This window comes from Chelonoidis abingdonii, chromosome 8 (genome assembly GCF_003597395.2).
Source record: "Chelonoidis abingdonii isolate Lonesome George chromosome 8, CheloAbing_2.0, whole genome shotgun sequence".
In the NCBI taxonomy this organism is placed as follows: domain Eukaryota; kingdom Metazoa; phylum Chordata; order Testudines; family Testudinidae; genus Chelonoidis; species Chelonoidis abingdonii.
Window position 1 is genome coordinate 106,213,517 of NC_133776.1, and position 24,142 is coordinate 106,237,658.

Consider the following 24,142-nt stretch of genomic DNA (forward strand, 5'->3'; position numbering starts at 1 on the left):
ACCCAGATACAAGTCACTTCTGTTAACACGTTGGATTTTGGGTCCAAGAGAGTTAAGTCTAAAGCTAACTGCGGAGAGTTACAAAGGGATCTCACTAAATTGGGTGACAGAACAACAAAATGGCAGATGAAAATCAATGTTTATAGGTGCAAAAAAAATGATGGGGTCTAAATTAGCTGTCACTACTAAAGAAAAAAGATCTTGGAGTCATTGAGGATAGTTCTCTGAAAACATCCGCTCAATGTGTAGCAGCAGCCAAAAAACCTACCAATGCAGGCACCATCAGGAAGGCATAGATAAGACTGAAAATACCATAATATTCTGTATAGCTCTATAGTACTCCCACACTTGGAATACGAAGGGCTGTGCTGGTTGCCCCAGCTCAAACAGATGTATTTTAATTGGAGAAGGCACAAGGAAGGGTAAGAAAAGGGCTGGATCAGGCACTAACTTCCCTGGTATGGTCACACCTGCTGAGGCATGCCGCACTGCCACTGGTGCAAGACAGGCCACTGGGCTAGATGGACCATTGCTCAGACCCAGCCAGGCCACTCTGATCACATGTCCCCACAGGCCGGCTCCCCTGCATGCAGCGCGGAGCACACACGGTGGGAACCCACAGGCTGGCACTGCCCAGGGCAGGCCCGACCCCGGGCACCCACACCCTCCTGGGCGGTGCTCCCTGCCCACCTGAGGCTGGGCTGAGTCCTCCCGCACCCCAGCCCAGCACGCGCCCGGTGGGTGGGCCTGGGAGAGTAGGGGCGGGGCCTGGGGATGGGCAGGGTGTCCAGGGTCGCAAAGCCTCGTCCCGACTTCCGGCCCCCAGGACGGTTCGAGCGGAGTCATGGAGACCCCGGTATCGCCCCAGGAAGGCGCTAGCTCGCCCTGAGGTACTACATCTCCCAGAGGACACCGCGCTCACAGGCGCGCACGCGCAGGGCGGGACCTTGGCGGTTACTCGACTCGTACCGGTCGTTGCCGCCGAGGGCCGGAGCACGAGAGGAGTCTGCGGCGAGTGCGGTCTCCGCCGGCCGACCCACCCGAGGTGAGCGCGGGGCCAGCTCCCCGGGGGCGCTCTGGCCGCATGTCCCGGAGCCCGTCGGGGGCGGCTCCGGGCTGCAGCGGCCGCGGGCCGGTGTCTCGGCGCCTCGTCCGTGTAGTGCGCTGGGAGGCCGCGCGGGGCCCCAGTGGGGAGCTGGTGCGTTGCCTCCATCTTGGGCCCCTCACGGGCGCCTGAGCGCAGGGCCGGGCCTCCGGGCCGGGCCTCCCGACCGGGAGGGGCCCAAGCCGAGGCCCAGCGACACGGCGGCTGTGGGCGAGCAGGGGCTCGAAGTCGTCTGGCCTGAGTACAGGCTAGTGGCCTCGCCCCGGGGCAGGCTCGCTGCGATTATTGCCGTCGGGCCTGGGGCTGCTCTGTGCCGCTCTCCGTGAGGGGACCAGGTGAAGCGGCTTTGCAAGGGTCGCGTCACTGCCCCTGCTGTCTAGAACACCCTCCGCGATTCTTGCCTTCCCGCCTGAAGCAGGAGGCATTGTGTGCTGCACCGTTTTAGTTTGTTTAGCGTTTTTCATACATGCCTATCTCCAAATGCTTGAGTTAACTTCTTTGTCAATTTAATGTTTCTCTTCCTCACTTTCAAGGAACTGCCCATCTCTATTGTCTTTCGTGGTTTGTGCTCAGGGCCTCTCCGCTATCATCTAGTTTATTTTCATATAAGACGTTTCTTCACAGGCGGGGCTTTGGAACAGAGCCCGGAGCTGGAGTGTGGAGCAACTCCGGAGCAGTGGAGCTGCAGGTTTTTGCCTGGAGCTGGAGTGGAGCCGGAGCACAGCTCCAAAGCCCTGTTCACAGGTGTTTCTCTTTCCCTACTGCCCTTCCCTGTGGAACGTCTTTGATTTTTTTGTAAGAAAAATGTCCTCCAAATGCCTCCTGTAAGACGCGCCTCTTATTGTGTGTGATAGGCATTCTGTTAGTCTACATCTCTCCTGGTAGTTGCTTGGGTAGAGAGCTACCCATTTCTGAGGTCTTGACAGCTGAGAGTGGCATGAGAAGACTTTTGATTTTGCAGTCTCTGCTGCCCCATTTGCACTTTGGCTTCTCTCAGGGAGTATCCCTTGTGCCTGCGATGTCGATAGCTTTCCCAGCAAGCAGCCAGAGTCTTGCTGTGCTGTGCAGAGTTTTGAATAGCACCCTGAAACTGATCAGAATTATGCAGAGTATATCACACCACTGCTTGGGAAAGTGGTGGGCTGCAGTTGTGGCCCTAGTGCTGTCTGTCAGAAGACTCAGGAAGGCAACGTAACCTGAATATAAGACACGTGATCTTTATAACTACAAAACCTATCTCTTTTTCTTAATAAAATTGTATATTTTGTAGAAAACAATGGCTTGGGCCTCCTACAGTTAAAATAGAAAGCTCCAGTTTGTCACTAGCAAGTGAAATTTTCAAGTCCTGATCCAGGGGAAATATTTACAGTTGGTGGCGCTGGCAAGCTGTCATTTTTTTCCCCAGGGCGGTGTCATTCTCCCTCTAAGCTACTTACTGTAGCAATAGCAAATTTGTTAGTCTCTAAGGTGCCGCAAGTACTCCTATTCTAATAGCAGAACAGATACCCCTAATTCTGTTAAGTCATATCCCAACTTAATGCCTCATGGAGAGGAACAAGCAATGACGTCACAAACCAATCCATGAATAAGTTATTGGATATCCTAAATGTATTAGCCAAGAGGAACTGTGAGGCCTCATCTGGGGACAGGAACAGCCTATATTATGGGCAGCAATAACTGCACAATAGTTAGGGTTGCAGCGTGATCTCTATTAAGGACTGAATTCTGTAGCTTCTTTAAAATTAATATGCACAGTGTGATTGATTTAAAGTGGAATGCTAGTTTCCCCATTTTAAAATGATAAAACTTCCCCACATCTTCCTTACAGTACTTCTGTGAGGGTAAATTAATTGTTTTTGAGGTGCTCAGATACTACAGTGATGGATGATGTATAAGCACCTAGATCAGTGGCACTCTTTTGAGCTCTCCCTGCAATACACACACAAGTTTTAGTATCCTGTTTTGGCTCAAAGGGGCCTGACAAACCTTTTTTTAACTCTGAGGTGGATTGGCAGGGAGCACTGAAGAGCCGATTTTTGTCCTTTCTTGGAGGACAGGGGGAGAGTATCCCACTTTCACCGTCATCCTCTGCTCTGGGGAGGTGCTGTCCGAGAGCACGTGGGCCCACTGACCAGCATTTGTGCTTTAATTAATGGACAGTATTGACCATGCTTCAATTACTGCTGGAGCCTGTTACCACCCTTTGCTGCAGTCCTGTCCTGGAGCCAACTTACATTGCATAACTAACTATAATCACCGTATCACTGTACCACGGGGAAGATTGTGTGGGAAGTTTATTCTCTGATCCTAAAATCTATGAATCTACTATAGGTAGATATGAGGAAGGATTGAAAACATGCCATTGTTCGTGTTGTTTCACAGATTTGAATTCCAGCATTCATCTTCATGCTCTACTGCTACATTCACTGTTAGGTATAGCTGTATTGAATGATCTAAGACTTAGTTGGAGCATCTTGGCAGACCTGTTGCTGTGATATGAAAAGAGGTGCATATATACTTTCAGAGCTCAAGTATACCTCGTTTCAGTGCTGAATTTTGTCTGTTGTCCGTAGAGGTGAACAAGTGTGTCTTACCTTGCGGTTGTCAGCAGTCTGGCTGCATACATGAAAGTGGTCTCCATGGTTTAGTGAGGCTTAAGTGAAGCATCGCTAACAAGACAGGATTAATAGTTATGAAAAAAAATCTAATGAGAATCCAGCAACTCATAACTCAAGTATTTCTTTAGAAGGTAAAGGAGTACAAGAAGTGAGTAAATTCACATATCTTGGTAGTAGCATGCAAGCCAGTGGGGATGTCCAGATGGAAATAATATCACAAATTGGCAAGCAACAGCTGCATTTATCCTCTTAACAAGATTTAGTTATTGAAAATCTACACTTTTAAAATCAAACTATGAATCTTCAACTCAAATATTATTTCCAACTAACATATGGAGGTCAAAACCGGAAATCCATCTAAGGTACAGTCAGTTATCTAAGTGCCTTGGAGAGCAAATAACTTAGGAAAATACTCTAAGTGGAATAAAATACCAAGATTTGTCAGAATTCACAACCCCTTATCTCTAAAGTAATCCAGAAAAGATGGAAATATCTGGGACTTGTTAAAAATCAAACCAGAGTGTCTTCATGGCAGGCATGCCATTGGGCAGCTCGAGTAACATACCAAAAGGGCTGTCCAAAAGAGAGTCTTATATTAGGGGGGTTTACTATGGCTGTATTTCTGCAGTTTAGGCTAACAAATTATACTTCCAAATGAATGTGCAGGTATCCCAATGGGGGGGTATTGTTCATGAAATATCAGATTAACTCTGTATTTCCTGGCCTCCATAAGCTTGATTTGATTTTCTTGTAATGATGACATTTCTCAAGGGTATGTGGGGAGACCTCATCTGAATGTTTCCTGGGTTTTTAATGTGTGATTTTGGGGATTTGAAATCCCATGTTCTGGGAACGGAAGGCATGTTGTACAGCAGCATCACTTAACACTCCATCTTAATGAAAGGTTTTGTGAGTGAATAAAATATGCCCAATGTATCAGGAAAGCTCTCAGCAGTATCAGAAGTGCTGAAACTCCAGAAGAAAGAAAAAGACAACTCTGCATCTGTTCACATTTGGAAGGTTATCTTCAGAATTGTAGTGGTTAGAACCTTTATTAATGAAAGGTTAGTTTCTGCAGAAATTAATGGTATAGACTCTCCAGCTTATCAGTGACAAATTCTTAGGTCACTCATGAGTAATCAAATAAGACAAGCTGTGTAGGTGGAGAAAATAATTAAGGTTATTGAAAATGTAAAAATAAATGGAGAAAAGAAATTAGACTTTGCTATTTATGGGGCATTCTTGTGGATTATTTTGATGTTTCCAGATCTTCACAGTATGTCTCCCATCTCCATGTCTGCTATTTTTCAAAGCCGTAATTTCTGCACTTAAATATCTGTAACTGGGGAATTGAAGATACTGGTAACAATGAATGGGATATAATTTATATTGGTAAACCCTTTGGTTTTGGCCTGATCTACCCCCCGACCTCCATTGGAAGATGTACAGAAAGTGTAAACTATTCCATTAACACCTTCGCACCTCTGCTATATTAAAAGACTATTAAGTTGCAAATGGAATCTCTAATCATCTAGAACAGGGGTGGGCAAACTTTTTGGCTTGAGGGCCATATCGGTTTTCTGAAATCGTATGGAGGGCTGGTTAGGGGAGGCTGTGCCTCCCCAAGCAGCCAGGCATGGCCAGGTCCCTGCCCTCTATCCGACCCCCCTGCTTCTCGCCCCCTGATGGCCCCCCTGGGACTCCTGCCCCATCTCTCCTGCTGCTCCCTGTCCCCTGACTGCTCCTGGATTCCCCACCCCTGACTGCCCCCTGCTGCCCCATCCAACTCCCCCTGTCCTTCCTGACTACCCCCTGGAACCACTGCCCCATCCAACCACCCCTTCTCCATGTCCCCTGATTTCCCTCTACCACCCCATCCAACCCCTCCTCTCCTTGCACATTGCCCCCCCCTGGAACCTCTGCCCCCATTCAATCCCCTGTTCCCTGCCCTCTGATGCCCCGACCCCTATCCACACCCTCACCCCCTGACCACCACCCCAAACTCCCCTGCCCTTTATCCAGCCCTCCCTGCTCCCTTACTGTGCTGCCTGGAGCACTGGTGGCTGGTGACACTACAGCTGTGCTGCCCAGAACACCAGGACAGGCAGCTGTGCTGCCCGGCTGGACCCTGCCACGCCACCGTGTGGCACAGAGCACTGGATCAGGCCGCGGCTCTGCAGCTGTGCTGCTGCCCAGAGCATTGTGCCGGTGGCGCAGTGAGCTGAGGCTACGGGGGAGGGAGGACAGCAGGGGAGGGGCTGGGAGCTAGCTTCCTGGGCCAGGAGCTCAGGGGTCAGGCAGGAGAGTGCAACGGGCTGTAGTTTGCCCACCTCTGGTCTAGAAAGCCAAAGTTAAGGTGCCTGAACAACTTCAACTCTGCCCCTGGTGCATATGCATTATGATGGACTCAGATTACATGATCACATAGTACTTTTCCCAAAAGGCTGCTGCGTTCAGTGAAGAGATTAGATATGCTTCATGAAAAAGGCAGCTTTTTAATATTTATATTATCCTCATTGTTCAGTGTGTGGGCCGTATGCTTAATGCACTGCTTGCCATGCAACCCTTGTACAAATGAGGTGGAGTCTGCAGGTCCCGGTCACTTTAACAACATACTATCTGTCCCAGGCTAAGCTGAGCCTGTAAAGCATGAATTCCACAAGTTCTTTCTTGTGCCACTAACAAAAATCTGTTATGAAGACGGCAATTGTCTGGGGCCTCTCAATGCCCAATATGCACACTGGGTCATGCAGAGGAAAATAAATGTTCATATAATTAAAAGTTGCATCATAAGGGCATAGGAAGGCAGTATTAAGTTGTGCAGACAACATAAATTTGGCATTTCTAGCCTTTGGAGTGCTTTATTTTGCAATATTAATGTTCCTTTGAGGTAGTTTTTGGGATGGAATATCCCATGCTTTTTTTTTTTTTTTTAAAGAAGCTCTAAAACAATGACATAACATGCAATTATTTGCTAGACACAAGTTAAATGCACTTTCCTGTACAATCTGGGCACACAATACAATTAAACCAGAATTCTTTTGGAGCCCTGGCTACTTCAGCACATTCAGACCATACTTTAAACACCTATATCTTTTAAAAAATGAAATAAAACTTATGTACTAGTAGCTGAAAAGCTGGGTTGTTTCACAAGTACAGGGTATAAGTCACAAAGTAAAAATGACTGAGAACTCAAAAAATTTGTGTGTTGTCACTTAGGTTTATATTTTTTGGTAAGTCTGAGTAAGGGTATCTATTGTGCTGATAATTTTTTATTGATTTTTAATGATGATGGTGAATGAAGGGTGTGCCTTGCCATGAGCGTTTATTGTGCATACTAATTGTTGGTGAGTTGTGGTGGTGGTTTGTATCTGGGGGAGGTTGTGCTTGGAGAGCTGTTGATAGCAGCTGGGCCAAATGATCAAGCCATCTGTGCAATTGCCCTCATGCATCCAGTGAAATAGTTTTATGCAAATCAGTTGTAGAGGGAGGGTGGTGATTGGTTGTGATATCAGAGGTAACAGTAGTCTTATGACTCTTGGTCTGTCATAAATACATGTCTTACTGTAGCTGTACACCACACAGGTGTAATTTGTAAAGTGAAAATGACTGAGAACTTAAAAACTGTATGGTCACAGATGGTGAAACCCAGTAATAATTCATCCTGGTGATATTCTGAACATACTTGTAGCTGATTCCATTGCTTCATGCTGACTCTACAGACATAATAGGCTTCAGTGTGACCCACAATGATATTCCTGGAATTTTAGCTATATAAATGCACAAATCTAATGGAATACTGAGACTATCTCTCCAGTAATACCCTCCGTTCAGTTTATATAAGCATTGTAGCAAAGAGCTTAGAGCACTGAGCCTGGGGCAAGGCCTGAACCAGAGGCTATGAACCAAAGTCAGGCCATGTGTTAAAATAGATGCTACAGATTCACTGTTCAGTACATGAACTTGGCAGTTATTAGTGTACAAGGCACTAGATATGTAAATACATTTTAGAAGGCTAGTATAGCTACACCCCAATCTAGTACAAGATAAGATAGTTTGACAGAACACTGAATAGGGATCTTTGGCCTGAGATATCAGGGATAATGGGAGGTAACAAACAGATGTCATGAAACACATAAGGTGGTACGAAAATTGTTTATTTCAGTTGTTTGTCTAAATGTTGGGGTATCTGTTAAAGGTTTATGGTATGGCTGAGGGGACAGCAGAGATTGCTGCTGCTGACTGAGTCACTCCTTGCCACGGGGCACTCGTGTTAATGTAGTTGTGCAAGTTGTTATGACTGTGCCATGAGGGCAATAAACCTGGCCGAGTGTCTTTGTCACCGAACCATGCCTGTTGCCTTTCTCTCTGAGTGACATGGAGTTCTACTGAATTAGCAGGCCGTGCTCTCTGTTAGTGTTGAAAATACTGGAGCTCCAAGAACAGAAGCACTGAGCAGCTGTAACAGCTTAGCAGCCCTGACAGTATTCCACCCTTCTACAAGCACAATACTCATTGCTAATGAAACATGGACAGATCTAGTTTTATTCTTTTAACAAAACCCTCTGCATGTGTGAAGTATGTATTTTTAAAATCCTTGTATCTTGGCCATATCAAAACAGATTTTGAGCAGACATCTGAAAGGTACCTTTGTGACTGAACAGTTATGTCCCTGTTAAACTTCAGGTTTCTTCTACCTCCTGCTGAAGTGCTAGTGATGTTCAGAAAGGTCAGACTTTTTTTCTAGCAGAAAATCTGTATTTTCCCTGAATGCCCACCCCTTCAACAACTGAACAGTTTCTATTCAAACTTTTCTTAAAAACTGCCTTTGGAGTGACAGCAAATGTTAACCTAAATAATTGTGACACAGTTTTAAACGTTTAAACTTATATGTGAGCATATAAAATGGAAAAGCTTGAAGAAACATTAATTGTATATGTTCGACCTATAATTAATATTGTGTCCCTTTTCTAGAGTCTTCTGTCTGAGGATTTCACTGCTTTAAAAAGTGAATGAATTGAGCGTGCCAGCACCCCTGCGAGGCAGTGAAGACTAAACTCCATTTTACAGATGGGGAATAGATGTACAGTGAAGTTGTGTGACTTATGTGAGGTCACCCAGGAAATCTGTGGGAGAACTGGAGATGGAACCCAGGAGTCCTAATTCCTAGTTCTCTGCTTTAGTTACAAGATTATTCTTGCCCCTCAATGCTTGTAAAGGAGCTGTGTGAACATATGCTACCAACATCATACAATGGAAATCTATAACTTTGCATTATAATGTTGCTACTCATATTTCACGATATTAGTGACCACCAAGTTATTAGTTCTCAAATGATACCTCACAAGGTATATTTTGTACAAAGATTATTACAGTGGTATGTAGGATGTGAATACAGTGCATCCAGTCAGAGAAACCCTTTTGGTCTCTCCTTTTTTACCCATTGCTTCTCCTTCCTTCTTGCAACTGATAGTGCTCTTCCTGTGCTTGGAAAACACAGAGAGGAGCTAATCAGAATGATGGTTTTGTAGGATAACTATCATTGTACTTAGTGGTGGGTACTAAGCCGTACTAAGCCCTCCTCTTCTGCGCACAGGTATCCAAGGCTGTCTGGGGCCCTGCTCAAACTGTTTGAAGGGACTTTAATGAGGACTGCCAAATTTTGCTAAACAAGGCCTTCAAACAGTTTTAGATGCATGTTTTTTCTGTTCAAAGCCAATCCCACTCTATTTAAAAAGGTTGGCAGCAAGAGCATTGTTGCAAGGGCAGAGCACAGGAGCAATAGCAACTCTAGCTACTAAAGAAAACAGCCAAAAAGAGCAAATAAGGTCAGTCTCCACACTGTGATAGTAAGATAACCCAGAGCACAGTAATTGGGTAAGTTAAAGATTCTCCCTTTCCTTTGTAATCATGTCCAGTGCCTTGGGAACCCCTGACTTATATATGAGACTCTTGCTTCTAAAGTGTTAGCTATGATGAGGAAAGTGGGAGTTGCTCTTCACCTGAAAGATGACGCAGAACAGCCATAATTCTGGTCAGGGTGGGCCAAGACACACTTTCCACCATTAACTACATACAAAAGGGGCAAGTAAAAAGGCCCATCAGAAAATGAACAAGAAGTCACAACCTTTTCTCTCCCTTTTCTCTTTAAATTTTCCACATTTTTCTATTTTTCCTCTGACAGAGCCTTTCCAAAATCCAGGAAGTATAAAAAGTATGAGGAAACTCTAGAAAGCGCTGGAAGCACTCAAGTTTATTTTTCCTGAGAGGTGAACTCTTGTCTTTAGTGGAGTCAGAAGAAGGTCCCCAAGAGGTATGTCTGTCTTCCCCCTCTCTCCCCGATATTTCAACATTGGGGTGAAATTACTCTGTCAGGTGATCTGTAACAGCCTTCATGGGTGGGTTTGGAGGGAGACACCAGAAAATTCCCATACGGTAGCAAGAAAGAGCAGATTCTCCGTATTAATGATTCCATAAAACGTGTATTTAGGTCAGAATGGGAGCACCCTCAAGACCAGGGGTCTCAAACACACGGGCTGCATGCGGTTATTTTCTGTGGCCTGTGAGGTCCTTGCAGCCCCTCTGCCCTTCTCCAGTGTTTAACCAGGCTCCCTGCCTGCCTGCCTTGCCCCCGCGCCACTCTGGGAAGCGGACAGAACCTGCGGGAGGAGGGATGCAGGGGTGTGTGTTGATGTTGCTTCAAGCATCGCCTCCAGCAGCTCCCATTGGCTGCGGTTCCCCATTTCTAGCCAATGGGAGATGCTAGGGGCGGTGCCTGAAGCAACAGCAACACACACACACACACCCTGTGCCCCTGCTCCCCTATGTTCCAGCCACTTCCTGGAGTGGCGCAGGGGTAGGGCAGGCAGGCAGGGAGCCTGCCCTGCCCCCTGAACCCCTCCTGCAGTTGAACCCCCTGCCACTCCCCTCTTGCACCCCAACCCACTGCCCTCAGCCCCCTGCTGTACCCTGCACCCTGACCCCCTGCCCTGAGCCCCCTGCTGAACCCCACACCGCTCCTGCACCCCAACCCCCTTCCCTGAGCCACCTGCTGCACCCCACACCTCAAACCACTGCCCTGAGCCCCCTGCTGCACCCCTCCTGCACCCCCTGGGGACAGGGAGGGGATGGAGGTGGGGTGAGGTAGTGATTTTGGGGAAGGGGTTGGAATGGAGGCAGGGAAGGGATGGGAAGAGGTGGGGCAGGGGCAGGGCTTCATGGAAGGAGTGGAGTGGGGGCGGGGCCAAGGGCGGCACAGGGGAGGTGTCAGTAATGCGGCCCTCAGGCCAATGTACTAGTCCTCATGTGGCCCTCGTGGTTATTTGAGTTTGAGACCCTTGATCAAGACAATACTGCAACAAACAGAGTGAAATTTTGCATGTTCCAAAGGAAACACCAAGTTGTAGAGCTGATACTGAATTGTAAATTGGGAATCATCACTGAGTGGGTGTGTTTCAGGCGGAGTGCCACAGATTGTTTCTTGGATCTAAACTATTTAACACTTTTATCAACAACTTAAAAGAAAACACAAAATCATGACTAATAAAGTTTGCAGATGACAGAAAAATAGGGGAGTGGTAAATAATGAAGAGGACAGGTTACTGAGATTCAGAGCCATCTGGATTGCTTGGTAAAGTGTGTACAAGCAAACAATGTTTTAATATGGCTAAATGTATACATCTAGGAAGACATAACGTTGGCCATACTTCCGGGATAGGGGACTCTGTCATGGAAAGCAGTGACCCTGATAAATATTTGGGGATGGAGGGGGTATAATCAGCTGAACTTGAGCTCCCTGTGTGACACTGTGCCCAAAAGAGCTAACGCAATCCTGGGATGCTATGACAGGGCAAGGTCCTGCTCAGAGACATTATTCTGATCAAACACTTTGTGGTTTATTTCACCGTATTCTCCTCACCACCTGTACAGAGTGATACTGCTTTGAATTTACAATATCCTACAACCATTAGCTCTTTCAGCCAAGGATGGGGGAGACAGAAGATATTTTCCCTGGGAGGGAGATCTTCTGGTTCTGACTCTGAAAAACTGCTTCTTTCTGGGCACTTCTTATGCCTTTTCTGCCTTTTGGGCTCTCAGCCCATCCCAATCCACCAGTTAGGCATAGCCTTTTTTAATGAGGGCTACTCCAGGACAACTACTTGTGATTGTAGTAAGCAGAATGGCGAATCAGTTGCTGTTTCCTAGCACTTTTGTCACATGTGCAGAAATAGAGGAATCTTGAGTAGGAGTAGAAAAGTCATTTTACCTCTATATTTGGGCCCTTGTACAACTGCTGGTGGAATCCTGTGTCCTCCTTTCTGGTGTCCACAATTCAAGAAGGATGTTTATAAACTGGATAGGGTTCAAAGAGCCACCACAATAATGATTAAGGGATTAGAAAACAGGCATTGTAGTGATTGAGCTCTTTGAGTCTGCTTAGCATAACAAAGGATGCTATGGGATGACTTCATTACAGTCTATAGGGGAACAAATATTTAACAATGGGCTCTTTAATCTAGCAGACAAAGGTATGACATGATCTAATGGATGGAAATTGAAACTAGACAAAATCAGAGTGGAAATAAGGTTTAAATTTGTAACGGTGAGAGTAACTAACCATTGGAACAGCTTACTAAGAGTCATGGTGGATCCTCCATCATTGACCAGTTTTAAATCAAAATTGAATGTTTTTCTAAAAGGTGTGCTCTCGGAGTTATTTTTGGGAAGTTCTATGGTCAGTTATATAAGAGGTCAGACTAGATGATCACAACAGTCCGTTCTGGCCTTGAAATTTCTGAACCTATTAAAAGCTTGTGTCTGTAGTAACCACTAAAGAGAGAGAACCTGATCCTAGTTGAACTTAACTTTTGTCCTCCTAAATGTCCAGATGGACCAGGAGGTAGAAACAACTGTTGCCTCTCCATGTGCTGCACCAGCTTGTCATAAGAATGGCCATGCTGGGTCAGACCAATAATCCATCTAGCCCAGTATTCTATCTTCTGATAGTGGCCAGTGCCAGACGCTTCAGAGGGAATGAATAAAACAGGGCAACTGAGCGATCTATACCTTATCATCCAGTCCCAGCTTCTAGCCGTCAGAGGTTTAGGGACACTCAGAGCATGGGGTTGGATGGCTGACTGTCTCGGCTAATATTGAATGATCAACCTGTCCTCCATGAACTTATCTAATTATTTTTTGAGCCCAGTTATAGTTTTGACCTTCACAACATCCCTTGGCAATAAGTTCCGCAGGTTCACTGTGCATTGTGTGAAGAAGTACTTGCTTATATTTGTTTTAAACATGCTGCCTACCAATTGTATTGGGTGACACAGTTCTTGTGTTACGTGAAAGGGCAAATAACACTTACTTTCTTCAGACCAGTCATGATTTTATAGCCCTCTGTCGTATTCCCCAATAGTCATCTCTTTCTAAGATGAACAGTCCCAGTCTTTTTACCCCTTCCTGATATGGAAGCTGTTCCATACCTTTAATCATTTTTGTTGTCCTTTTCTGTATCTTTTCCAATTTTTTCAGTGCATGCAGTGTATAAGGTGTGGGCATACCACGGATTTATATAGAGGCATTATGATATTTTCTATCTATTTCCTAATGGTTCCTAACATTAATTCATTGCTTCACATTGAGCAGATGTTTTTAGAGAACTATCTGTGAAGCTTCCAAGATCTTTCTTGAGCGATAACAGCTAATTTAGACTCCTTCATTTGTATGTACAGTTGGGATTATTTTTTCTAATATATGTTACTTTGCACCAAACAAGATTGAATTTCATCTGCCATTTTGTTGCCCATTCACCCCATTTAGTGAGATGCCTTTATAAATCTTCACAGTCAGCTTTAGACTTAACTATCTTGGCAAACTTTGCCACCTCACTGTTTATTCCCTTTTCTAGGTCATTTATGAATATGTTGAACAGCACAGGTCCCATTACAGGTTGTTGGGGAACCCTGAAAACTGACGGTTTAGTCCTACCTTTGGGTCTTATCTTTTAACTAGTTACTGATCCATGAGAGGACCTTCCCTCCTATCCCCTGGCTGCTTACTTTGCTTAAGAGAGTGATGAGGGACCTTGTAAAGGCTTTCTGACAGTCCAAGTACACTGTCTGCACTGGATCACCTTTGCCCACATTCTGGTTGACTCCTTCAAAGAATTCTGATAGATTGGTGAGGCGTGATTTTCCTAAATAAAAACTGTGTTGATTCTTCCCCAACATATTATGTTCATCTGTCTGATAATTCTGTTCTTTACTATAGCTGCAACCAGTTTGTCTGGTACTGAAGTTACAGTTATCAGTCTGTAACTGCCAGGATTGCCTCTGGTGCCTCTTTAAAAAAATGGGTGTTATGTTAGCTATCCTCCAGTCATCGGGTAGAGAGGCTGATTTAAGCAGTAGGTTACGTACTACAGTTTAGTTCTGCAGTTTCATATTTGAGTTCCTTCAGAACTCTTGTGTGAATACCATTTGGTCCTGGTGACTTAGTACTGTTGAATTTCAGTTTGAGGCATCACTGGAGGAGATTTTTGGAACAATCTGGGACAGTTCCTCACATGTTTCACCTGAAAAGAATGGCTTGGGTGTGGGAGTCTCCCTCATGTGCTCTTATGTAAAGAATTAATTTAGCTGCTCTGCAATGGCCTTGTCTTCCTGGAGTACTCCTGTAGCACCTTGATAGTCTCGTGACCCCACTGATTGTTTGGCAGGCTTCTTGTTTCTGATGTACTTAACAAAAATTTTGCAGTTAATTTCTGTGTCTTTTGTTAATTGCTCTACACATTCTCTTTTGGCCTGCCTAATTTTAAACTTTTTTACACTTGACTTGTCAGAGTATATCCTCCTTTCTATTTTCCTCAGTAGGATTTGACTTTCAGTTTTTAAAGTGTGCCTTTTTGCTTCTAACTGCCTCTTTTATTCTGCTATTTAGCCATGGTGGCATTTTTTTGGTTCTCTTCCTTTTTAAATTTGGGATATACATTTAGTATGAGCCTCTATTATGGTGTTTTGATATAGTTTCCATGTAGCTTGCAGGCATTTCACCTTTGACTGTTCTTTTTAACTTCTGTTTAACCAGCATTTTTGTGTAGTTCCCATTTTTGAAGTTAAATGCTACTATGGTCTATTTCTTTGGTTCCCCCTCCCCCCACAAGGATGTTAAATTTAATTACATTACGGTCATTATTATCAAGCACCTCAGCTATAGTCATTTCTTGGACCAGATTCTGTATACCACTTTGGACAAAATCAATAACTGCCTCTCCCCTTGTGGGTCCTAGGACTAGCTACTTGAGAAGTAGTCATATCCTGCTGCTTCTTCCATGTTTTGCAAATTGACTTTTCTCTATATCCTGACTGCTAAAACTTTTGCTCTAATTATCTCCCACCTTCATTTTAACCAATTCCTTCCTCTGTCCTTCCAGATGTACGCTACCTTACATCCAAAACATTGCCACCAAAATTACAATTCTACCTTGTAGATTCATGCAGATTGCCCTCACTGAATCCCTCTGTTAGCTCCCATCACTCACTATATTCAGTTTAAACTTCCCATCCTTGCCTTGAAAGCCAGGCACAACTGTCCTAGCCTGCATCTTGGATTTCACTTCATAACTCATACCTCTTTTGCCATACCAGTGGTGCTAGTCTTAGATCTAGGCTATATTGCAAACTTAAGTCAGAAAATCCACACTCCTGTGTGATGCAGTTATACTGACCAAACTCCTGGTGTAGACAGTGCTATGTCAACGGGAGGGCTTCTCCTGTTGACATAGCTACCATGTCTCAAAAAGGTGGCATAGGTAGTGTTTTCACTAGAGTGGCACAGCTGTACATCTGTGATGCTGCAATGGAATGCTGTGATGCTGCAATTGTAGACAGGCCCTACATGTCTCCTCTTGATAGATTTCTCATATTCTTGTCTCCACATCTTCCATGCTGCCGCCTATGCACTTACCTTCCTTTCCATCCTGTTCTCTTCCCTTCTCACTTAAATCCCTCCACAAGATTCATTTTCAGGGCCACCAAAGCAAATAAATATCTAAGATGAATCCCCTCATCTGGGTCCCTCTGTCCCTCTTGTCATCTCTTTCTGACTGTAAGATTTTCTGAACTGTGAAGTGTCTTCATATTTCTATCATGTACAGCACCATGCACACTTGTGGTTAAGAAATAATAAATAAGAGAAATGAAATTACCCACCCAGGTAGAAGTCACTTCCCTTGACAAGTTGGATTCTGGGTCCCTGATATGTGAAGGTTTTGAGTGTTTGGAGGGTTTTGTTAGGGTCCTGCAAAACCTCCACAAAAAGATGATTGTATATTTAAATCAGTGATATTCAGACCTCAGTGGTTCAGGAGCCAAACTAGTGATCAACATTACCCAAGTATCAGAGGGGTGGCCGTGTTAGTCTGGATCTGTAAAAGCAGCAGAGAATCCTGTGGCACCTTATAGACTAACAGACGTTTTGGAGCATGAGCTTTCGTGGGTGATTACATCGATGAAGTGGGTAAGCCCCTACGAAGCTCATGCTCCAAAAAGTCTGTAGTCTATAGAGCACAGGATTCTCTGAACTTTTAACATTGCCCAAAGAGCCATCATTAGTTTGAATTCAATCTGTTTCACTTACAGGCAGGGTGCTGCAACCTTGTCAGAAGTGGTGTGCTAAGTCTTCATTTATTTCCTCTCCATTAAGGTTTTGGGAGTGACAGTAATGACATTTTAACACTTTTTAGAAGATCTTTTATATAAGTCTATATATATAACTCAGTCTATTGTTGTATGTAAAGTAAATAAGGTTTTTAAAATGTTAAAAAAGCTTCATTTAAGAATTAAATTAAAGTGCAGGCCCTGGACCAGTGGCAGACCTTGGGCAGTGTGAGTGCCACGGAAATAGCTCGTGTGCCGCAGGTGGACCCCGACATAGTGCAAGAGCTGGGCCCTGCCCAGAAATGACACGGGCCCGCTCTCTGTGGCAGCACACCAGGTGTGGCTGGTAGGCTCACGTCCAGCAGGACCAAATGTGGAGGGATCAGTTGTGGGTGAGAAGTTTTGCTCTGTGGGGTAATCTGGGTGTGGCAGCTCAGTGGGAGATCTGGAATGCACAGGGCTCTTAGGGGTTTCCAGGTGCAGGGACTCAGGGATCAAGTCATTGGTGGTTGGGGCCTTCCAAGCGGGGGGGGGAAAAAAAGGGGGGGCCCACTAAGGTGTGGGAGATGGGGTTTTGGCGAGGTGGTGTGTGGGTGTTGGCAGCTCAGTAGGGGGGTCTGGGTGCTGGGGAGTGGGGCTCACTGGGGTGGGGGCCTGGATGTGCGTGGCCTGGTCAGAGGGGTTCCATGTGTAGGGCAATAGGGTCTTGTCAGTGTGAAGGTTTGATGGACCACTGCTTAACGGGGGAGCCCCAATACTGCCAGGGGACACCAATGCTGGGCTTCTGCTTCCGCGCGTGATTCTCCTATCAACCTTTTTTTTCCATTCTCCTGTCCCTCCATTACCTTCTCATCCGTCCTTCCCTCATTTCCCCCAGACCCTCTACCCAATCACCACCATGGGCACTCACTGTTCCCAGAAAATAGGAAGGCTTCCAGCACACAAGAAGGGGAGCACAACTGGCACAAGGACGCCAGGAGGCTGCTCAGTCGCTGCTGTAACCCATGTGCCCCGGCTTCTGTTTGTTGGAGGGCAGCCCCCCTCCAAAAACTGCACCCATGGTCGTATCTCCCCCGCCCCGCCCCCCCGCCCCCCCACTCGCATGGCTTCCCTTTGCTTCCCTGCTGTTTTCTGCAGGGAAAAGCAGGAAATCTGCGGGGGCACAATCCCATAGAATCTCCCCAGGAATACAATATGTTAGAAGTGGCTGCAACATGTTACACATGCCACAAAAACTTGTGGGGTAAATTGGTTACCATCTTGAGGACTGTATTTTAATAAAGTACATTTTGGGTCCATCCTTGGGCTGTGTATGCAATGAACCAATTCAGTCAGGGTGAATGGCCCATTCCCAACAGTTGACAAGAAGGTGTGAGTATCAACAGAAGGAAAATTACTTTTTGTAGTGACCAGTCTTTATTCAGGCCTAATTTGATGCTGTCAAGTTTGCAAATTTAATTCTAGCTCTGCAGTTTCTCGTTGAAGTCTGTTTTTGAAGTTTTTTTTGTTGAACAATGGCCACCTTTAAGTCTGTTATTGAGTGTACAGGGAGATTGAAGTCATCTACTGGTTTTTGAATGTTACAGTTCCTGATGTCTGATTTGTGTCCATTTATTCTTTTGTGTAGAGACTGTCCGGTTTGGCCAATGTACATGGCAGAGGGGCATTGCTGGCATATATCACATTGGTAGATGTGCAGGTGAACGAGCCTCTGATGGTGTGGCTGATGTAGTTAGGTCCTATGATGGTGTGCCCTGAGCAGCTATGCGGACAGAGTTGGCAACAGGGTTTGTTGCAAGGATAGGTTCCTGGGTTAGTGTTTCTGTTGTGTGGTGTGTAGTTGCTGGTGAATATTTGCTTCAGGATGGGGAGCTGTCTGTAAGTGAGGTCTGACCTGTCTCCCAATTGCTAAGGCAACTCCCATCTTCTCATGTGCTGTATATTTATACCTGCCTACTATATTTTTCACTCCATGCATCTGATGAAGTGCGTTATAGCCCATGAAAGCTTCTGCCCAAATAAATTTGTTAGTCTCTAAGGTGCCACAAGGACGACTCATTGTTTTTGCTGATACAGACTAACACAGCTACTCCTCTGAAACTGGTTAAAAAATAGAATTTAGAGATTTGTATGAAAGGCTAAGTTCACTTTAGTGTTTTTTTTTTTTTTTAAATATAACACAGTGAACTTATTTGGCGTTTGATTTTTGCTATGCATTACATAACAATGCAGTCATCACAGTGGGATTCATGATACACATACGTGTTTGAGTTACCTGTGTAGATTTTTATGTACCAAAATTTAAGGTAACTTATATCCTGCTAATAAAAGCCTATTTTAATAAAGTAGAAATAACTTTATCCAGAGAAAAAATATATCCAGGATTCTACCTCCCATATAAAGACTGGGGGATAATTGAATAGATCACTGTAATTGACTGGGACCAGCAGGTGTTTTAAACCAGGATCTCTTCATCTCTTGCCTAGGTTTTGTTTGGAACAGGAAGAGTACCTCAATTGGACATTCAAAGTTTTATGAACTAGTTAAAATGAATATACTTTGTCCCTACAGAAAATTACTATATACTTTAGTATAATCACAAAAACTATGTTTTGTGATGGTTAAGATTGCTCTAGTCTGTTTTTAAAAATGGCAGAGTTTTGTGGCATCTTATAAACAAACAAACGTATTGGAGCATGAGCTTTCGTAGGTGAATACCCACTTTTTCGGATGCACCTGTGAAAGCTCATGCTCCAATACGTTTGTTCGTCTATAAGGTGCCACAAAACTCTTTTCCGCTTTTACAGATCCAGACTAACACAGCTACCCCTGTGTTTTTAAAAAGGGATTATAAAAAAGTCATACTAGAAAAAAATAGTCACATGACACTCTTTAAACAGTCATAATTACCTTTTAGTTTATCACCACAAACTGCCATAGACAACTCAAGCAATACGCAAACTACAAAAAAAACTTTGTTTTAAGTGAGAGGATCAGTTATATTTTTTGTATAGGCCTTTTTCACACCTATTGAAATGGAAATTCTGGTGCAGTCTTAATAATAGAAATGCCACCACCCCAATATAATGTACATAACTCTACTTTCAATTATGACTCTAGGTAGCTGATCACTGATGTTTGCCACTTCAGTAATTCAACTTTTAAAATGTTTTTATGATATTAAACTCTAGTCCTGACACTGATTCTAGCTGGCATGTTTGAACAGTTAGATGTACATGTTGCAGCAAGATCCACCTTTTTAATAGTTGTTGTTGCAAGAATTGGGGTGTTTTAGCCTGGAATCTTGGCTAGATTCCAATTTAAATGACTTATGTCTACCTAAATTTCCTCTTTCCGTTTGATATTAAAACAAATAAACAAAAATGCTCAAAACCTACTTTTTGTTTCCCCTCCAAACCTGCTCGGTGATTTCTGGGGCAGAATTTCTACCATGCTCTGCAGAGGTGGCTGTATGTTAGTTGTGAATATGTGTACAGTTTGCAAAGGATTTTGGGATCCTCCAGTTTGCCAGGCACTAACCTGACTGAAAAGTTATTTGAGCGTCTGTTCAGATTTATTGTGTACCAAAAGTTAAGTAACTTGTATCCAGCTAATACAGAATATTAAAGTATACTGATCACGGGAGGAAAACCAGAAGACAGTATTGTGGAAGCCTAGTGTAGATAAGATGTCAATGCAGATGTGATTGATAGTGTCAAAGGTAAGGATAAGGGCAGAGGAGAGACCCTGAAATTTGATTAGTAAGAGATTATTGATGACTTTTAGAAATGGGGGGTGAGGGGTTGTCAAGGATGGAATTGGAGGAAAAGAACTTTGCAACTTTTGTATATGTTTTAATAATTTTAACATGGTTTCAGAACTATGTTTTATGGTATCTTTTCATTTTTTGTAATAGGCAATGTAGTCACTCTTTCTGTCTTGACTGGAAGCAGCTGATTGTCTGCAGTTTGGGAGTCAAGGACTATAAGCAGTGCTTCAAAGGTATTTGGGTGGGGAGGCAGATACATGCAGCAGGTTCATTGCTGTTTAGACTTAGCAATAGAAACTCCAGCATGAAAATGTATAGCCAACTTTTGTGCCTGAAGATGAACAGCAGGAGCTTCAGGTCTGTAAAGTTCAGATTGAAAATGATGGTAATCATATGATGGTGAGAGATAGAATAGGTTGGATTTGAGGAATTCTCTGCCATCTAGCTAAGCCCCCTACTTTAAGTCAGCATATCATAATATTTCTTAAGGGATGTGGGCGTAAAGTCTTAGGCCTTATCTACACTACAGAGTTTTGTCGACAAAAGTCACAGTATAATTCTCCTTCCACCGACAAAACTATCCAGCTTTGCCGATAAAATAAAATCACCTCAGTGAGAGGTGTTGAGCTTTTTGTGGCAAAGTTATATAGTCAAAGTGTCAGTGTAGACACTGGACTTGGTTATGTTGCTGTAAATTGCTTCCAGGAGGTGTCCCACAATGCCTGTCCTGGCTGCTGTGGTCAGCAGTTTGAACTCAACTGCCCTGCACCCAGGTACACAGGCATCTGCACCTCCTCCTTTAAAGGTCCAGGAACTGCTGTAATTCCACTTCCTATTTGCCTGGCATGGAGAGCTCACATTGCATCTTTCCAGCTGATCATGGCGGCTGTATGCAGCAAACACTCTCCTGCTTGGAGCACACCTGAGTTGTTGGATCTGCTGGCTCTGTGGGGAGAGGAGGCTGTGAAGTCCCAGCTCAGCTTCAGCCATAGGAACTTTGATACCCACAGTCAGATTTCTCGTGGCATGTTGGATAAGGGCTATGAACAAGGCATGCATCAGTGCCATGTGAAGATAAAGGAGCTGAGGCAGGTGTACTAGAAGGCAAGGGAATCAAACCGTTGCTCGCTGCATTGGAGACCTGCCATTTCTATAAGGAGCTGGACACCATCCTCGCTGATGACCCCACCTTCACCACCAAGATTCCTGTGGATACTGGGGGCGGGGGGATGGGGCAGCGGCTGGAGACGGCAGACAGCAGACTCAAGCCTGAGGATGAAGTCATGGACAAGGAGATTGAGTTGGAGGACGAGGTGGGACAGGCAAACGGGGTCATCTGGTACCGTGGTGAGCCCGGACCTCCTCTTGACCCAGGCAGGTTTGAGCCAGTCCCAGCAATCTGTGTCTGATGCGCATGATGCAGGAGAGGGGAGCTCTGATAAGTGATCTTTTTGAGTTGATGCTGTTCGGTTATATGAGGTAGAGCTGTCCTTTTGCTTTGTTATATGCTAGAAGTGGGTGAAGGGGTAGAAATGTAGAAGACTAGCTGTGTTTGCATGTGGTTCACATTCCCCTGTGCAGCTATGCAGTGAGGTGTAACACTGTGTTAATGCAAACTGAGATTTCATGGGACTCCTCTAGTGAGATCTCTAGGAAACTTTTCTGGGGGTACTCACCAATCCTCTGCTGAAGATTCCTTGGCAGAGCTGCTTCGTTCTTTCCCCCACTGTAGGAAACTTTCCTGTGCCAATTGGCAATCACTTGTGCAGGGACTAAAGCAGCACAGAGGTGAGCTGCATATAGGGATCCTAGCCACACGCATGCAGTAGATGCATCCTTGCTTACCTGCAGGAGTGAGATCTTGACTTCAATGATCCCTGCCTGTGGAAAATTGATGGCAAAATTTACAGTTTTGTCTCTAGTTGCTTGCAGTGATCCTCTGAAAAAGCCTCCCAGACCCTTTGCCCCATCTTGAGTGCCCTGCCTTCCCCAACCAAACTCACCATGTTTAGGGCATCAGCCAAGCTGTGTTCCTGCCAAGGGACAGTGAGAAACTGATTTCATATTTTAAAAGGTGCATTTTACTATAATGATTTGAAGCTGTGAGTGCACTAACAATCATGGTTCTATTTGTTTCTTGTGCTTGTGCAGATGTGGCTTCAGGGGAACCCACTACATGCTGGCAAAGTGCCTCTGCCAGGTAAGGAGGCCAAGGAGGAGTAAGGAGGACATCATTTGAGAGGTGCTTCAATCCTCAAATGCTGAGAAACAAGAACACAGGGTGCGAAGAGAGAATATAAGTGAAAATTATAAAATAGGCAGGACAGCAAGAAGAGCCAGGAGTGAATATTAATGGGCCAGGAGCAGATGATAAAAGTGATGGAGGACCAAATGGAGATGTTGAAGTCTGTAATCCTACTGCAGGCAGAATGCATGCATGCTCTTCTCCTTCCTCTCCCCCCCCCCCCCCCCCCCGCAGCCGAAATAGAGCTGCTTGTCATGCCCTCCCCAAACTCCTCTGACATTTCTTGCATCTTCCCAGTCCATCTCAGTACCCTGTTGACTCCACCCCTTCAGACAGTTTCCAAAATGATAGCTGGAGTTATGCACAGCTATGAGAGCCTACGTCAGGACACTGCCCTTCACTGTTATCTCCCTTTCCACTGAGCGTTTTCTGTGTGTTTTTAATTGGTATTTAATAAAAAATATTCTCTGAAAAATAATCAATCTTTATTTGTCTCCTACACACAGTGGTTGCTGCTGGAATTAATACACAGTTGCAAATTGATCATTTGCTGACTACAAATCACGATCAGGAATCAAAATTTTCATGCAAGGCGGCAAGTTAACAAAGCATGGCAGAGTGCTGTATAGAAAGACACATTGCTGGTGTTCATTGTCAAAATGGTGCCTAAAAGGTTCCAGGATTCAAATAACCTTCTGTTGTGCCCCTCTAATAGCCCTGGTATCTGGCTGCTCAAAATCAGCCACCAGGTGATCCGCATCCATGCTCCACCCCGCAGGAAAACTTTTCACCCTTAGCCTCACAAATATTATGCAGCGTACAGCAGGCTGCTATGACCATGGGAATATTTTCCTCATTTAGGTCTAATGTGCCATGAAGGCAGTGCCAGTGTGCTTTTAATCTGCCGAAGGCACATTCTATGATCATTATGCACCTGCTCAGTCTATTGTTGAAGTGCTCTTTGCTGCTGTCCAGGTTTCCTATGTAAGGCTTCACGAGCCATGGGAGTAGAGGACACACTGAGTCTCCCAGGATCACTATGGGCATTTCAACATCCCCCATTGGAATGTTGTCTGGAAAGAAAGTCTCTGCTTGCAGCTTTCTGTACAGGCCAATGTTTCTGAAGATGCGTGGGTCATGCACCTTCCTGGACCACCCCACATTGATGACAGTGACACGCCCACAGTGATTCACAAGCACCTGCAATACCATAGAGAAGTACCGCTTTCTATTAACGTACTCCTTTGCTAGATAGTCTGGACCAAAATTGGGATATGCATGCCATCTATTGCCTTGCTGCAGTTCAGAAATCTCGTTGCCACAAAGCCAGCCACTATTTCACACACATTTCCAAGAGTCACAGTCCTTTGTAGCAGAATGCCATGCACACTTGCGATAACGCAGTCCCAACTCTGGACCCCAAACTGATTCATGACTGACCGGTAGCAGTCTGTAGTTGCTAGTTTCCACAGAGTGATCGCCACATGTTTCTCCATGGAGGGGGCAGCTCCCGTTTTGGCGTCTTTGCACTGTGGTGCTGGGCCAAGCTCCACACACGGTTCCAGGAAGGTGACTTTCTGCATCCACTGCTTGTCATCCCAGACCTGCCTAACGATGCGATCCCACCATGCAGTGCTTGTTTCCCGAGCCCAAAAGCGACGGTCCACCATGTGCAGCAGCTCAGTGAATGCCAAAAGTAATCTGGTGTTGTTTCTCTCCATTGCACACAGCAGGTCAGGCACCTCA

General features: G+C 44.9%; 1 protein-coding gene across 7 annotated transcripts in view; it reads left to right on the forward strand.

Moving 5' to 3' along the window:
• Positions 1-934: 934 nt before the first annotated feature.
• Positions 935-24,142, forward strand: part of LOC116833394 (rho-related GTP-binding protein RhoG-like) — a 28,655-nt gene continuing 5,447 nt past the window's right edge. Inside the window, exons 1-5 of one of the 7 annotated variants that reach the window (XM_075068935.1) lie at positions 935-1,045; positions 9,908-10,036; positions 20,299-20,384; positions 22,303-22,393; positions 22,903-24,129. The gene's annotated coding sequence lies outside the window, so the exon portion shown is untranslated. Of the gene's footprint in view, positions 1,046-1,729; positions 1,850-6,040; positions 9,072-9,613; positions 10,037-20,298; positions 20,385-22,302; positions 22,394-22,902; positions 24,130-24,142 lie in introns of those variants that run through there. The other 6 variants (XM_032794905.2, XM_075068936.1, XM_032794907.2 and 3 more) reach the window with 6 other exon arrangements.